Genomic DNA, 15,744 nt, shown 5'->3' with positions numbered 1-15,744 from the left:
ACTGCAGGAACGAGGAAACTCGCCTTACCTGCGGCCACCCGCAATGAGGAAGGAAGGAGGTGGGCGGGATGTTCGTCCCGCTCATCTTCGCCTCCTTCGCTTCTATTGGGCAGCCGCTTAGTGACGTCGCTGTGACGCCGCACGAACCGCCCCCTTAGAAAGGAGGCGGTTTGCCACTCACAGAGACGTCGCTATGCAGGTAAGTAGTGTGACGGGTCTGAGCGATGTTGTGCGCCACGAGCAGTGATTTGCCCGTGACGAACAACCGATGGGGCGGGTACGCATGCTAGCGATATCGGTAACGATATCGCAGCGTGTAAAGCGGCCTTTAGTTTACTGGGTGCAGCAGTTGTAACACAATGAGAGTTATTGGATGTACAATGTAGCAGAGCTCAGAAAGCTAATCCTACCCATACCGGACTCTCTGTGTACATTTTCTAATGACAGTGAGCTGCTTGTCAGAGGAGGTGGCGTGGTCGGACAACTTGGCACGAGGCAGCTAGTCAAAGCAATGATAATGTCCTAAAGATAAAACACTCCCTGTAAGTATTGAAAAGACAAAAAGGTAAAAATCTTACTACTCCCATTCGATTTCTTGGTGCGTCAGAGGAACGGACTTCCAAATACAAAGAAAAGTATTCTGGTGGTGCTCAACTTCCAGACAGTAGTATATGGACAACATCGGGAAAGAAAAGGAGTGGCACATCACCTTCCTTCCATGTGCTCCTGGCGTCTCCCTGCTAACCTTGTGTTTTGATGAACCATGAATAAAGAAGAATGATTTTATAAGGAATGTGATGTGCCACTACTTTTCTTTCCCTGTGTTGTCTTATACTCCCTGTAAGTAAACAACAGCGCACAACTTAATAAGTGACACATCCCTGAGATCTGTGTCTCAGCCCCTATCTCGTGTGGTCTTTAGATTACATAGCAAAAACCTGCTGACATTCCCTTTAAAGCAAGACCTTCTTGCCACAATATAGAATAAGCTACTAGAATGAACAAGATGATACTGTTAAGCTGTAGGTCTGGTAACCACTAGTCATATCTGTGCCCAGTCCACCATTTATTGCTACAACTTCACTAGATCTCTAAGCAGTTAACTAATTTTAACTGTTCTGCAAATGATATCCTTGGAAATCCCTATAGAAGATTTGGATACATCTTGAGCAAGGCATAAACTTTTTTAAGACTGAAAATGTGTTTGATATTTTACAAATATGGCAATTGCCCCTGTACTGCTGTCAATGTTATCATTCAATGTGTCAATCATCTAACAAAGGAGAGTTTTGTGCATGTGGATTACTCTTCTTTTTGGGGCTCATTACATCCCATGTTCATTTTTTTTCTGTGTCATAGGGGAAATGGTGGAAACTAAAACCCAATTCAGATTGATATCAAGTTAAATTCACCTTGTGCACAAAATTATTTAAGGGAATCCGTCACCAGGTTTTTTTATACCTATTCTGAGAGCAGCATAACGTAGGGGCAGAGATCCTGATTCCAGTGATGTGTCACTTACTGCGCTGCTTAGTGTAGTTTTATAAAATCACTGTTTAATCAGCAGGAGATTATTACTAGAGGACTAGTAACCTGCAATCTGGTAGTTAAACCACGTGCCCACCACTGATTGGCCGCTTTCTGGTTATGCACAGTGCATCAGTGGTTTGGGCGGCGTTATACAGAGCTCAGCATTTTGAAAACTGGTACATCCGAGCATTGAAAACTTATCAATACTGCAGCGATAAGTGATACATTGCTGCATTCAGGGTCTCTACTCCTACATCATACTGCTGCCACATGGGCCAGCAAAAACCTGGTGACTGAGTCCCCTTTATGTTCGTAATTAATCTGTTCCAGTAAATGAATTCGAATTCTTCTGCATTACACCCCAATGTGCAATGCACTGTATACGCTGTTTGCACCGTTGCCTACCAAATAATGTCAGATTACAATACAGGATAGAAGATTCTAGCCTTACATCACATCCTAGCAACAATAAAATACATTTAAAGGGAAAATTAGCTTTTTAGCATTTTTTTGATAAGTTATAGATTTAGTACAATAGTTTTTGCCTAGTTTCTGAACCCCCTACTGAACACTTTAACATGGTGAACCCCCCACTGATCACCTCTACTCAACAAGGGCTACAACACGGAAAAATAGTTTAGAAGCTTCTCGGTAGTATTTTTGAAATCACATTTTTGCTGGAGGCATCAGGAATAGAACGTAGCAATGAAAGCGCTGGAAAGGCTCAGTGTGCAATGCTCCCTCTACAGGAGCTCCGGTCCTGCCGGCTGTACAGCAGGATGACGCTGGGGTAGGGGCTTTCTCAGTTCATCCTGCCCCCGGCGCCTGCTCCTCTGGATAGCCCTGTTATAGCTGTCACTTAGAAATTACCCACCATCTGTGCTGTTATTGATTTTTTTTTAGATTGAGTTGTAAAACTGTTTATACACTAGGAAAAAACTTTTATTCTAGAAACTTATTTTTACGATTTCCTAATCTTTATTTTATTTTATTTTAATAGTCATACCAAACCTGATCGTTCCCAAAGTTCTTTCCGGCTGGATGCCCGGCAAAGTAGAAAATCCTTTTTTCTTGTGATATTTATAATGGGAGCTCCTGGAACGCTCTTATCGTAGTTAACTTGCACATCAATAAAGTGCCCCATGTTCAGAATTTTGTTTAATGGATTAAAAAAACCAAACACCTAATTATTAGTGATGAGCGAGCACTAACATGCTCAGGTGCGTGATACTCGGAACAAACGGTTGATGTTTGGATGGGGCGACTGGAGCATCTGAGTGTAATGGAAGTCAGTGGGGTACTCAGGCATTCTGCTGGGAAATCTTCCAGAAAAATGATCGAGTCCCCCATTGGCTTCCATGATGATTGGGTACTTGAGTTGTGCCCATCCAGGCACCCAACTGCTCAGTAAGAGTACCAAGCACCCAATCATGGTAGTGGTCGCTCATCCCGTATAATGTTTTTGTGACTCGAAGACACAAGACACTGTTTCTGTTACACCAATGGCATCCACGTTGTATCAGGAAAGAGACCCAGCATCTTGTCATCCTGGTATAAATGTCTCACCATATATGACCCCTTTGGGGATTGAATGACTGAGACTCCTCTGGGTTTACTCTTCCATGCTAGGCTATAACGTTTTAGGCTACCAGATTTAAATCGAAATGTTAAAGGGAATCTGTCACCAACTAATCGGAGAGCTGCATAATGTAAGGCAAAGATCCTGATTCCAGCGATGTCACTTACTGAGCTGCTTAGTATAGTTTTGATAAAATCCCTGTTAATCAGCAGTAGATTATCATTAGAGGTCTACTTGGCTACTGCCAGGTAGTCCAGCATATTCATGAGCTCTATATAACTGCTGGATCTGCAACAGAGAAAACAGTGATTTTATGAAATGACAGCAAACAACTCAGTAAGTAAACAATAGGATAAAGAATGCACACTAGTCACAATGTATAGGGGACTAATGAAAAGCAGAACTGCTATGGGAAAACTAGACTGAAAAATACAATGGACTATGTGAAAAAAGTGAACAACACGAAAATGGAATGTGCATAACTGCTATGAATAATAGGAATGAGAGATGTTTAGCCATTGTATTGATCAATGCAAAGGAGCCCCAAAACCAATCGCCAAGGTAATCTCTATTTTTGGGGTCCCTAACCTATGTGTGACCTCACCTGCAGTTAAAAAACTTGCTCTGTTTGGGAAGCAAAGGACCAAGCAATATATGTGAACAGCTCAGTAAGTGACAGATCGCTGGAATCAGGGTCTCTTTCTCTATACTATGCTGCTCTCACATGGGGGAGCAAAAACCTGGTGACAGATTGCCTTTAAGGTTACTTTAGCCATAGTTTACCTTCTGTATATTGTTTCCTGCCTGTTGCAGGAGATTGTTCTGATAAGCACAACACAGAGAAGTACTGACCCTTTTACTGCCATCATCTGTACTCCAAATGAATATGTTAAGATATCAATGCAGCTATATGCAGGTCAATAGAATGGGAAAACTCGGGGGTTTGGAAGCAAATTAAATGCAATTTACTTACAGAAATAAAGACAAATTTGTTAATAAGATGATTTGTGAAGTTTAATAACTTATAAAACATCCCAAACACACGGTGACTTAGCACTGATGCTGGGTAGCGCTAGGGTCCTGGGCTCAAATTACACCAAGGAGGATATCTGTAAGAAGGTTTTATCCCCCTCTTATGCCTGCCTGGTTCTTCCAGGTACTCCTGTTCATTCCCTCTGCGAAGACACACTGATAGGGAATTCAGAGCCTCGATGGGGACAGAGATATGATGTCTGTAAAACGCTGCAGAGAATGATGGCGCTATATAAGTAATAAAGTAATACCTATATATAATATTACTTATTGCAGTGAGCTCATCCATGGGCTGGTAATCGTCAGCTGTAAGTATAATACCCCAGAAGTAGTAGTATAATATCCCTAGCAGCGTCTCTCGAAGCTTATACCTGCATTATGAGACACATGGGGGGCCTTTCCCTAATTCTCCTGGAAAGGTCACATGACAGTCTAATGAACGGACTCCTCGGATATTAGCGTCTTCTACCTGTCTTGTGTTATTTATTCCAGAAGTATCTGTATGCCGCGAACATCTGCTCAACATTTTTAAAGGCTAATTAAGTTGAACACTGAAACAATATGCCTTAGATTTGCTGGGTTCCAGGACATACAGAAGGCGTTTGTGCAGCTGATGCATCCACCTTCTACCGTAGTGAGACGGTCTGTTATTGGGGCTCCGCTGCTCGTTATATGAGCCGTGGAAATGTTCCTTTACAATCTAAACCAGGCGAGCTCCTAATAAATGCCTGCTTCTCCTGCCTAAGTAGGGACACGGTGATGTCTGCGGTATTGCAGAACAATTACTCTCCTAAGAAAATATTGTCTTCCACCCGATACGTGATGGGAATATGCGCCATTCCGGCTTCAGAACCCACAGCAGCGTGCTGCGTGAACAAACATTGCCTCCTATCTAACTTTTATACCTCTTGCACAATTAATTATGGAGAGATACAAAGCTTGACTGGTTAAGGCATTTAGCCTGCCGCTTTCATATTCAAGCTAAAGATTTTCCCATGTGAGAGCTACAACTGTGTATGGCCTACAAAGTGCTTCTGCTCACTGGAATAGAAAGAGCGCGGCAGGCATTGTAATAAAGCATGCTGAGCACCTCTACCATTACTATTCTTAAATGGTTAATAATGTAAAGTGGCTGAATAGAAAATGAAACCTTTACACACAAAAACACATCAGTTATCAAAGCTCCTGACAGTGGAAACACAAAACCAGAAGGGCCCTGCTATAGAGTTAAGCCCTAAATCACCAGGCTTCCTGCTTTGGCAGCTTTCAGTCAGTGGGCATTTGCTAACCATATGCTACCAATACTCGGAACAGAACCGGCAGTCGTGTCACCACATGAAGCAGACTGCACTTCTCTGCCCGTCTGCAAAGACTGACACCTTCAGAAAAATCAGAAACTGAGTTCACGCCATTCATATCATAGCAGTCTATGACTCTGTCAGGGGTTCATCGAAATACAATTTTCTAGATATTCAAATGGCACCCCCAGACGCACTGCAGAAACTGGAAAAACCCAAAACATAAAAAACAGATGTGAGTGAAGCTGAAATTATTATAATAATCCTTCCAGTTTAAATATTTATAAAAAACTGACCTGCACATCCTACAAGTGTGAATAGGTGCCAGCTGAAAAAACCTAGCAAATACAAGATACATACAGCTGCACTACTGCTATATGAAAAAATGAGATTTTTAGTTTATCAATTGGCCAATGCATGTAAACCCGGAAACCAATGGCAAGGTAAATCTCAATATTCCGGGTACCTAACTAAAATGCCACTATCTAGGTTAAAAACATCCATGCCTGGGCAGCTAGACTAAAAATCTAACTTGAAATGCCACTATCTAGGTTAAAAACATCCATGTCTGGGCAGCTAGACTAAAAATCTAACTTGAAATGCCACTATCTAGGTTAAAAACATCCATGCCTGGGCAGCTAGACTAAAAATCTAACTTGAATTGCCACTATCTGGACTAACCGCCATGTCTGGGCAGCTAGGACTCCTGGTATAAGGATTGTGAACACAGCCTGGTTTATAGGGCGGAGTGCTCAGTCAGAAAAAAACTCACTGCAAATATTTCAAACTAAATAGTGGCATTTCAAGTTAGATTTTTAGTCTAGCTGCCCAGACACGGATGTTTTTAACGTGGATAGTGGCATTTTAGTTAGGTACCCGGGATATTGAGATTTACCTTGCAGTTGTTTTCCAGGCTTACATGCATTGGCCAATTCATAAACTAAAAATCTCATTTTTTCATATAGCGATAATGCAGTACCAGAGTTCCCTTATATATTGATGGCATTTAGTGTGCAGCTGTGTGCATCTTGGATTTTCCAGTTTAAGACCACAAGATCGCAACTTCTTGGTATCACATAGGTTTGGGAAGAAAGTCTCGCATGGGTGTGACTGCTGTTCCTGCATTGTTTGAGCCAAAACCAGAAATTGACTCAATAGAAAATATGAATTAAGGACTTAAAATAGACTTACTCATTCTCTCTTATATAGATCACTTCTCAGCAGTAGAGATGAGTGGGCCCGTGGAAGTTCGGTTTGGCTTGTTAGGGTTCAGACTTTAGATAAAGTTCTGTTGGGGTCCTGGACTTGACCCGAAACCTAATGGAAGTCACTAATTGGGCAGTTCAGGTCTCTAACAACATGCAGCCAGCCATAAATGGGTAGAGGGGGGGTTCCCACTTTTATTTTTATTCCGTGAACACTACGTTCGATTGTGCTGTTGTTGCTGCCAACGCTGCAAGTGGCTCACACTGGGCTGAGCACCGCGTGTACTCGAGCACAGCGATGTTCGCTCAAGTGGTGTTCATACATAAAGCATCCGATGCCCCCTGACGAAGGTACACTCCGAAATGCGCATCGGGCGCATTCCATTTGCAAACCACATATCTTAGGTAATGCCTTATTCTCTATTTGGTTGGTCCAGAGAGTATGTTTTGTCCCTAGTGGGAATTTACTTCCCTATATTTTTCCTGGCTGTATTCTCATGGTCGCGGTCGCCAGCCATTAGCACGTGTGTAGTGTCGGTGCTTTAATTTCTGCTACCCGGCGGCACTATTGGCCCTAGTGCCCCGTGGTGCTATATGTCTTTCTTGCACTAACACTTGCACATGCTGTGGTTTGTGGTCTGCTGAGTATCACCGTCACCGCGAGGGGAGCACACGATTGGTAATTATTGTGAGGTCATGTGTATGCGGTTCTGCTTACACAATGTCGTGATACTATGGCCTGTGTGTGTCCTCTTGCTACAGCTTCACCTTTAAACACATCCATATACATAGGTATATACTATTAACTTCCGTGTTTTATGCTGTATGATACACGCATTGACTTCCATGAAGGACTTAATTATTGACTTCCATATGGGATTCAATGTGTGTTTGTGCACTTGCATGCTTTCACTCATCATGTGAGGTATCCCCATATTGCTGCACGTGCCACTGTTCCTTCACATATATTAATCTCGTGTGAAATTCGTTCTACATACATATAAATTACTCCTTGATGTTTCATTATTACATACGGGGTTTGTATGCTGTGGCCTTTAGAGCAGAGCTCGCATGGAATATACTTTCCTATGGATTAATACATGGTATTTCCTGTTGCGATGCGTAAACATATGGATGTACACTAACATATGGGATTTATAGCGCGTTTGTGCACTGGTATGTCTATTATCATTCTGTGAGGTATTCCCATATCACTGCTCGTGCCACTGTTCCTCCATATGTATTGATTCTGTGTGAAATTTATTTTCTACACATATATAAACCATCTTTTGATGTTCTATTGTCACATATGGGGCCTGTATGTTATGGCCTTAGAACAGAGTTTACATGGAACACATTTTCCTACGGACTATTACATGAGTAAAATTCCTATGTGATGCGTGAATATATGGATGTGTATTATTACTATGTAATTTATAGCATATTAAATTTATAACATCTTGGAGGTCTTTCCACATCTTAGGTCTTGTCTCATCCCCTCCTGCTTGAAAACCTATATAGACTGTTATAGATATAGCAGATTTTACTTATATAAAAAATATTCTAGCAGGAGTGGATTGAGGGGTCGACCTGATGTGGTCCCTTCTCCTATCTATGGGACCCCTACCCTTGTTGGATATGACCAGGGCTGTATTTTGCCTTCGTGCTGCCCTAGGCACTTTAAGTGGTCGCGCCCCTTAGTGACAACGTAACACTGAGTTTTCGCACACGACATCTGTTTAAGGCAGATCTACTCTGTAAAACACTTGAAAAAGTATCAATGAGAAACGAAGGGCACTAACCCCCCCAATGGGGATCACCACAGGCACATCAAAACATAGCATGAGTATAAAATATTCCCACCAAACCGTCCCCACTTATATAGTGTGACTGTCACACTGCCCCTAATAAACTACACACTGCCCTCCCTTATAAATTATACCCACCACACCTTCCTCAATTATGAAATATGATCTGCACATTGACCTCACATCATGCTGCCCCCTCCTCACAATGTCCCATGCATGCTGCCCCCTCCTCACAATGTCCCATGCATGCTGCCCCGTCCTCACAATGTCCCATGCATGCTACCCCCTCCTCACAATGTCCCATGCATGCTGCCCCCTCCTCACAGTGTCCCATGCATGCTGCTCCCTCCTCACAATGTCCCATGCATGCTGCCCCCTCCTCACAGTGTCCCATGCATGCTGCCCCCTCCTCACAGTGTCCCATGCATGCTGCCCCCTCCTCACAGTGTCCCATGCATGCTGCCCCCTCCTCAGTGTCCCATGCATGCTGCCCCCTCCTCACAGTTTCCCATGCATGCTGTGCCCTCCTCACAATGTCCCATGCATGCTGCCCCTCTCCATGAGCTCCTAATGCTGCCTTCCTCTTTTTCATAATGACACCTCCATGCTGCCCCACTCATCCTAAGACCACCACACTAACGCTTATGCTGAGACACCCTCCCACACACACACACACACACACACACACACACACACACACACACACACACTACCCCACTCTTGATATTGACTCCCCTACATTGCTCCACTCCATACTGAGCCCACACATGCTGCCCCTTCTCCATAATGAGCTCCCAATGCTGCCCCCCTCTCATTCTGAGTCCTTACACTCCCCCGCCATCGATTTTGTCATTGCACTATCCCTCAACCCTTGTCCTCTGTCTCTAGGATTGGCCCCTCTCTCCCATTCCCCCAGCAGCAGCCGCTCTCCCCCCGCCTTCACCAGCAGCCTCTCCCCCAGCATCAGCCTCTCTCCCCCCAGCCCCCCCAGCATCAACCTCTCTCCCCCCAGCGTCCCCCAGCTTCAGCCTCTCTCTCCCCAGCCTCCCCCAGCTTCAGCCTCTCTCCCCCAGCTTCCCCCAGCATCAGCCTCTCTCCCCCAGCTTCCCCCAGCATCAGCCTCTCTTCCCCAGCTTCCCCCAGCATCAGCCTCTCTCCTCCCAGCCTCCCCCAGCATCAGCCTCCCTCAGCATCAGCCTCCCTCCTCCCAGCCTCCCTCCTCCCAGCCTCCCCCCTCCCAGCCTCCCCCCTCCCAGCCTTCCCCAGCATCAGCCTCCCTCCTCCCAGCCTCCCCCAGCATCAGCCTCCCTCAGCATCAGCCTCCCTCCTCCCAGCCTCCCCCAGTATCAGCCTCCGCCAGCATCAGCCTCCCCCCTCCTAGTCTCCCCCAGCATCAGCCTCTCTCCTCCCAGTCTCCCCCAGCATCAGCCTCCCTCAGCATCAGCCTCTCTCCTCCGAGCCTCCCGAAGCATCAGCCTCTCTCAGCATCAGCCTCCCTCAGCATCAGCCTCCCTCCTCCCAGCCTCCCCCAGCATCAGCCTCTCTCCTCCCAGCCTCCCCCCTCCCAGCCTCCCTCAGCATCAGCCTCCCTCCTCCCAGCATCAGCCTCCCTCCTCCCAGCCTCCCTCAGCATCATCCTCCCCCAGCATCAGCCTCCCTCAGTGTCAGCCTCCCTCCTCCCAGCCTCCCCCTCTCTCCTCCCAGCCTCCCCCAGCTTCAGCCTCCCTCAGCATCAGCCTCTCTCCTCCCAGCCTCCCCCAGCATCAGCCTCCCTCCTCCCAGCCTCCCCCAGCATCAGCCTCCCCCAGCATCAGCCTCTCTCCTCCCAGCCTCCCCCAGCATCAGCCTCTCTCCTCCCAGCCTCCCCCACCATCAGCCTCCCTCAGCATCAGCCTCCCTCCTCCCAGCCTCCCCCAGCGTCAGCCTCCCCCCATCCCAGCCTTCCGCAACATCAGCCTCCCCCTCCCAGCCTCCCCCAGCATCATACTCTCCTCCCAGCCTCCCCCAGTATCAGCTTCTCTTCCCCCAAGTCTCCCCCAGTATCAGCCTCTCTCCTCCCACCCCATACGCAGATCTCCAGTCTGCATTAGAGACACCCCCACGCTCCTTATGAATCTTCAGCTCTGCGAGCACTTACCTGCTCCAGGGCCCGCCGTCATCTTCCTGGCTCACGTGAGTATCCTCTTCTGACACCGGCTTCCATCGCGGCGTCCACTGCGGCGTCCTGCTGTGAGCTCTGCATGTGAAATCCATACAGCATTGGACGCAGCACAGAGGAAGGAGCTGATTGGCGCGCCTGTGACCCCGGAAGTGCAGGCGCCGGCAGTTCCGGGGTCAATCAGCTCTCTGTGCCCGGCCGCTGCAGTTTGTCTGCATTCGAGTCTTAATTGACGTGGATACAAATAAATAAAGTGCGCCTCTCCCCCCCTCCCCCCTCCAAAAATACAGCGGATTTAATGGATATGTAAAAAAAAATTTTTTTTTTTTTTTACTGCTAGAAGGTGCCGCCCTCCCGCATCCTGCCGCCCCAGGCACGGGACCACGGGTGCCTAATGGTAAATACATTTATTTATACAAATAAATAAAGTGCGCCCCTCCCCCCTCCGAAAATACAGTGGATTTAATAAATGTGTAAAAAAAAAAAAAAAAAAAATTTTTTTTTTTTTCTTTTATTTTTTACTGCTAGAAGGTGCCGCCCCCTGCATCCTGCCGCCCTAGGCACGGGACCACGGGTGCCTAATGGTAAATACGGCCCTAGATATGACTCTATATCTTGTATTTTGGATATAATTGGCACACTATTATCTTATACCTAGATTGTTTGCGGTGATGTATACCGTTGTTTCCTCCCTTCACTTGTCCACATGTGGACATGGATATGTAAAAAAAAATTTTTTTTTTTTTTACTGCTAGAAGGTGCCGCCCTCCCGCATCCTGCCGCCCCAGGCACGGGACCACGGGTGCCTAATGGTAAATACATTTATTTATACAAATAAATAAAGTGCGCCCCTCCCCCCTCCGAAAATACAGTGGATTTAATAAATGTGTAAAAAAAAAAAAAAAAAATTTTTTTTTTTTCTTTTTTTTTTTTACTGCTAGAAGGTGCCGCCCCCTGCATCCTGCCGCCCTAGGCACGGGACCACGGGTGCCTAATGGTAAATACGGCCCTAGATATGACTCTATATCTTGTATTTTGGATATAATTGGCACACTATTATCTTATACCTAGATTGTTTGCGGTGATGTATACCGTTGTTTCCTCCCTTCACTTGTCCACATGTTCTATGAATATTAATATAAAATAAAAATATTATTGAACTGTTGATCGCCTCCTCTCTCCTTGTTTTGGTTGCTCCTTTAGCGATTTGGTTCATGCATCATAGTTCTTCTGCGCTATATATATGATCTATGTAGGTCTATGTATATTACTTTATTTGAATTTACGATATGCAGATATTTATGCCAATTTCTACTCTTGTTCAATAGAAAATATGAATTAAGGACTTAAAATAGACTTACTCATTCTCTCTTATATAGATCACTTCTCAGCAGTAGAGATGAGTGGGCCCGTGGAAGTTCGGTTTGGCTTGTTAGGGTTCAGACTTTAGATAAAGTTCTGTTGGGGTCCTGGACTTGACCCGAAACCTAATGGAAGTCACTAATTGGGCAGTTCAGGTCTCTAACAACATGCAGCCAGCCATAAATGGGTAGAGGGGGGGTTCCCACTTTTATTTTTATTCCGTGAACACTACGTTCGATTGTGCTGTTGTTGCTGCCAACGCTGCAAGTGGCTCACACTGGGCTGAGCACCGCGTGTACTCGAGCACAGCGATGTTCGCTCAAGTGGTGTTCATACATAAAGCATCCGAACACCGAATCCAAACTCTGTTTTGTAAAGTCTGTGTTTGGTACAAACTCTGAACGCTTAATCTCGGGTTCGCTCATCTCTTCTCAGCCATTATCTTACTATAATATCAGGCTAAACTGTTGCTCATAGAGCACAGGGGCATCTGAAGAAAGATGGCTGTCCCCCATAATAATGTGTAGAAAAGAAAGAAAATGTTGAACATACCATTAGAAGATTACAAAGTAATTAAAAAAAGTGTGTGTGTGCACTGATATGTAGTATATCATAAAAGTGGGTGCACCCATCACATTTTTGTACATATTTTATCTTTTCATGGGACAACACTGAAGATAGGACACTGTGATACAATGTAAAGTAGTCAGTGTACAGCGTATAGAAAAGTGTAAATTTGATGCATCCTCTAAATAACTACCGGTAATCAGTATGGCACAGTGCTATCATGTATGTAACATCTGAAAAAATAGCTCCCCAACTTCAGGACTGTCCCTCAGTATCCAGGACCGTAGGAAGCTATTCCATAACTTCGTAAGTGGAGAACTGTTCAGCATTTGGACAGCTCTGAAAACACCTGGTTGTACATTGCTTATATTGACTGCTTTCATGTGGGTGTGGGACTTGCAGCAGTCACTAATTATGGGTGGTTATCATGGGTCTGCCTATGTCACTTATACTATAGACAATTGGGGTTAAGAGAGCCTATAGCTGTTACTAATCCTGGAGAACATTGGGTATGAGAACATCCATGTATGTGGTGAATCTGATGTGAATGCAGTCATATGTGCAGAGTGTATGGAAGTGTATCCATGCGTGTTGTAAGCTACGAAAGTGCATTCATATGTGTTATAAGTTACGGGAGTGCATCCATGTGGGTTGTAAGATATGGGAGTGCATCCATGTGTGTTGTAAGATATGAAAGTGCATCCATGTGTGTTGTACGTTACGGGAGTGCATCCATGTGTGTTGTACGTTACGGAAGTGCATCCATGTGGGTTGTAAGATATGGGAGTGCATCCATGTGTGTTGTAAGATATGAAAGTGCATCCATGTATGTTGTAAGTTACGGGAGTGCATCTATGTGTGTTGTAAGATATGGGAGTGCAGCCATGTAAGTTTTAAGATATGGGAGTGCAGGAATGTGTGTTGTAAGATACAGGGGGCATCCATGTGTGATGTAAGCAATGGGAGTGCATCCATGTGTGATGTAAGTAATGGGAGTGCATCCATGTGTGATGTAAGTAATGGGAGTGCATCCATGTGTGATGTAAGTAATGGGAGTGCATCCATATGGGATGTAAGCTATGGGAGTACATCCATGTGTGATGTAAGCTATGGGAGTGCATCCATGTGTGATGTAAGCTATGGGCGTGCATCATGTCTGATGTAAGCTATGGGCGTGCATCATGTCTGATGTAAGCTATGGGAGTGCATCTTTGTGCGTTGTAAGATATGGAAGTGCATCATTTTGCGCTGTAAGTTGCGGGAGTGCATCCTTGTGCGTTGTAAGATACGGTAGTGCAGCTATGTGTGTTGTAAGATGTGGGAGTGCATCCTTGTGTGTTTTAAGATACGGTAGTGCAGCCATGTGTGGTGTAAGATATAAAAGTGCGTCCATGTGTGTTGTGAGATATAGGTGTGCATCCATGTGTGTTGTGAGATATGGGTGTGCATCCATGTGTCTTGTAAGATATGGGTGTGCAGCCATGTGGGATGTAAGCTATGGGTGTGCAGCCATGTGTGATGTAAGATATGGGAGTGCATGCATGTGTAATGTAAGATATGGGAGTGCATGCATGTGTAATGTAAGATATGGGAGTGCAGCCATGTGTGATGTAAGATATGGGAGTGCATGCATGTGTAATGTAAGATATGGGAGTGCATGCATGTGTAATGTAAGATATGGGAGTGCAGCCATGTGTGATGTAAGATATGGGTGTGCATCCATGTGTAATGTAAAATATGGGAGTATAGCCATGTGTAATGTAAGATATGGGAGTGCATGCATGTGTAATGTAAGATATGGGAGTGCATGCATGTGTAATGTAAGATATGGGAGTGCATGCATGTGTAATGTAAGATATGGGAGTGCATGCATGTGTAATGTAAGATATGGGAGTGCATGCATGTGTAATGTAAGATATGGGAGTGCATGCATGTGTAATGTAAGATACGGTAGTGCATATAGATGTGGTGTGTGGTGTAAGATATGGGAGTCTATCCATGTGTATTGTAAGATATGGGAGTGCAGCTATGTGTGTTATAAGAATTCTCATCTGCTCATCCCTGTATGCAGGGAATACTCTGCATAGGGCATCTATAGTTGACACTACGAAAAGAAAAGTATATAAGTTTAAAATGTATCAGTGTTTTCTAATTGCGTCCCAAGTTTAAAGGAATTTTCTGTTTATAGCTGCCTACTTCTGAGATTGGGGGGAGTATTCTGGTGGCCTGACCCCACTGATGAGTGTGTGGGCTTATTCTAATGATGCGCCACCACATTTTGGAATGGGGGATTCCACCTCTTTTTTTTATCAACTTTTGTTTTGATACAATACTAAATCTTCAAAATGAATAAGTCTCCGTGTGACTGATGTAATTCTGCTATTGTTATACAGTGGGCAAAATAACTATTTGATACACTGCTGATGTTTTAAGTTTTGCCACCTACAAACAATGGAGAGGTCTGTAATTTTTATCTTTAGTACACTTCAACTGTGACAGACAGAATAAAAAAAATCCAGAAAACCACATGGTACGATTTTTAAATATTTAATTTGCATTTTATTGCATGAAATAAGGATTTGATCACCTACCAACCAGCAAGATTTCTGGCTGTCACAGACCTGTTAGTTTTTCTTTAAGAATCCCTCCTACCCTGCACTCATTACCTGTATTAATTGCACCTGTGTGAACTCGTTACATGTATAAAAAACACCTGCCCACATACTTATTCAATCACGCTTCAACCTCCACCATGGCCAAAACCAAAGAGCTGTCTAAGGACACCAGAGACAATATTGTAAACCTCCACAAGGCTGGGATACAATACAGGACAATAGGCAAGCAGCTTGGTGAGAAGGCAACAACTGTTGGTATAATTATTAGAAAATGGAAGAAACACAAGATGACTGACAATCTTCCTCAGTCAGGGGCTCCATGTAAGATCTCGCCACGTGGGGTAAGGGTGATTTTTAGAAAGGTCAGGAATCATCCCAGAACTGCATGAGGACCTGGTCAATGACCTAAAGAGACCTGTGACCACAATCTCAAAGAACATCATCATGGATTAAAATCCTACCGGGTATGCAAGATCCCCCTGCTGACATCAGCACATATCCAGGTCCGTTTTTTTTTATTTTGTCTGTCACAGTTGAAGTGTACCTATGATAAAAACTACAGATATCTCCATTCTTTGTAGGTGGGAAAG

At 44.6% G+C, this 15,744-nt stretch overlaps 1 protein-coding gene across 2 annotated transcripts in view; it reads left to right on the top strand.

Moving 5' to 3' along the window:
* TBC1D22A (TBC1 domain family member 22A) overlaps positions 1–15,744 on the top strand; it is an 811,105-nt gene that overhangs the window by 175,064 nt on the left and 620,297 nt on the right. The gene's annotated exons all lie outside the window — the stretch shown is intronic.

This window comes from Anomaloglossus baeobatrachus, chromosome 4 (genome assembly GCF_048569485.1).
Source record: "Anomaloglossus baeobatrachus isolate aAnoBae1 chromosome 4, aAnoBae1.hap1, whole genome shotgun sequence".
In the NCBI taxonomy this organism is placed as follows: Eukaryota; Metazoa; Chordata; class Amphibia; order Anura; family Aromobatidae; genus Anomaloglossus; species Anomaloglossus baeobatrachus.
This window is presented reverse-complemented; position numbering and strand designations above follow the sequence as displayed.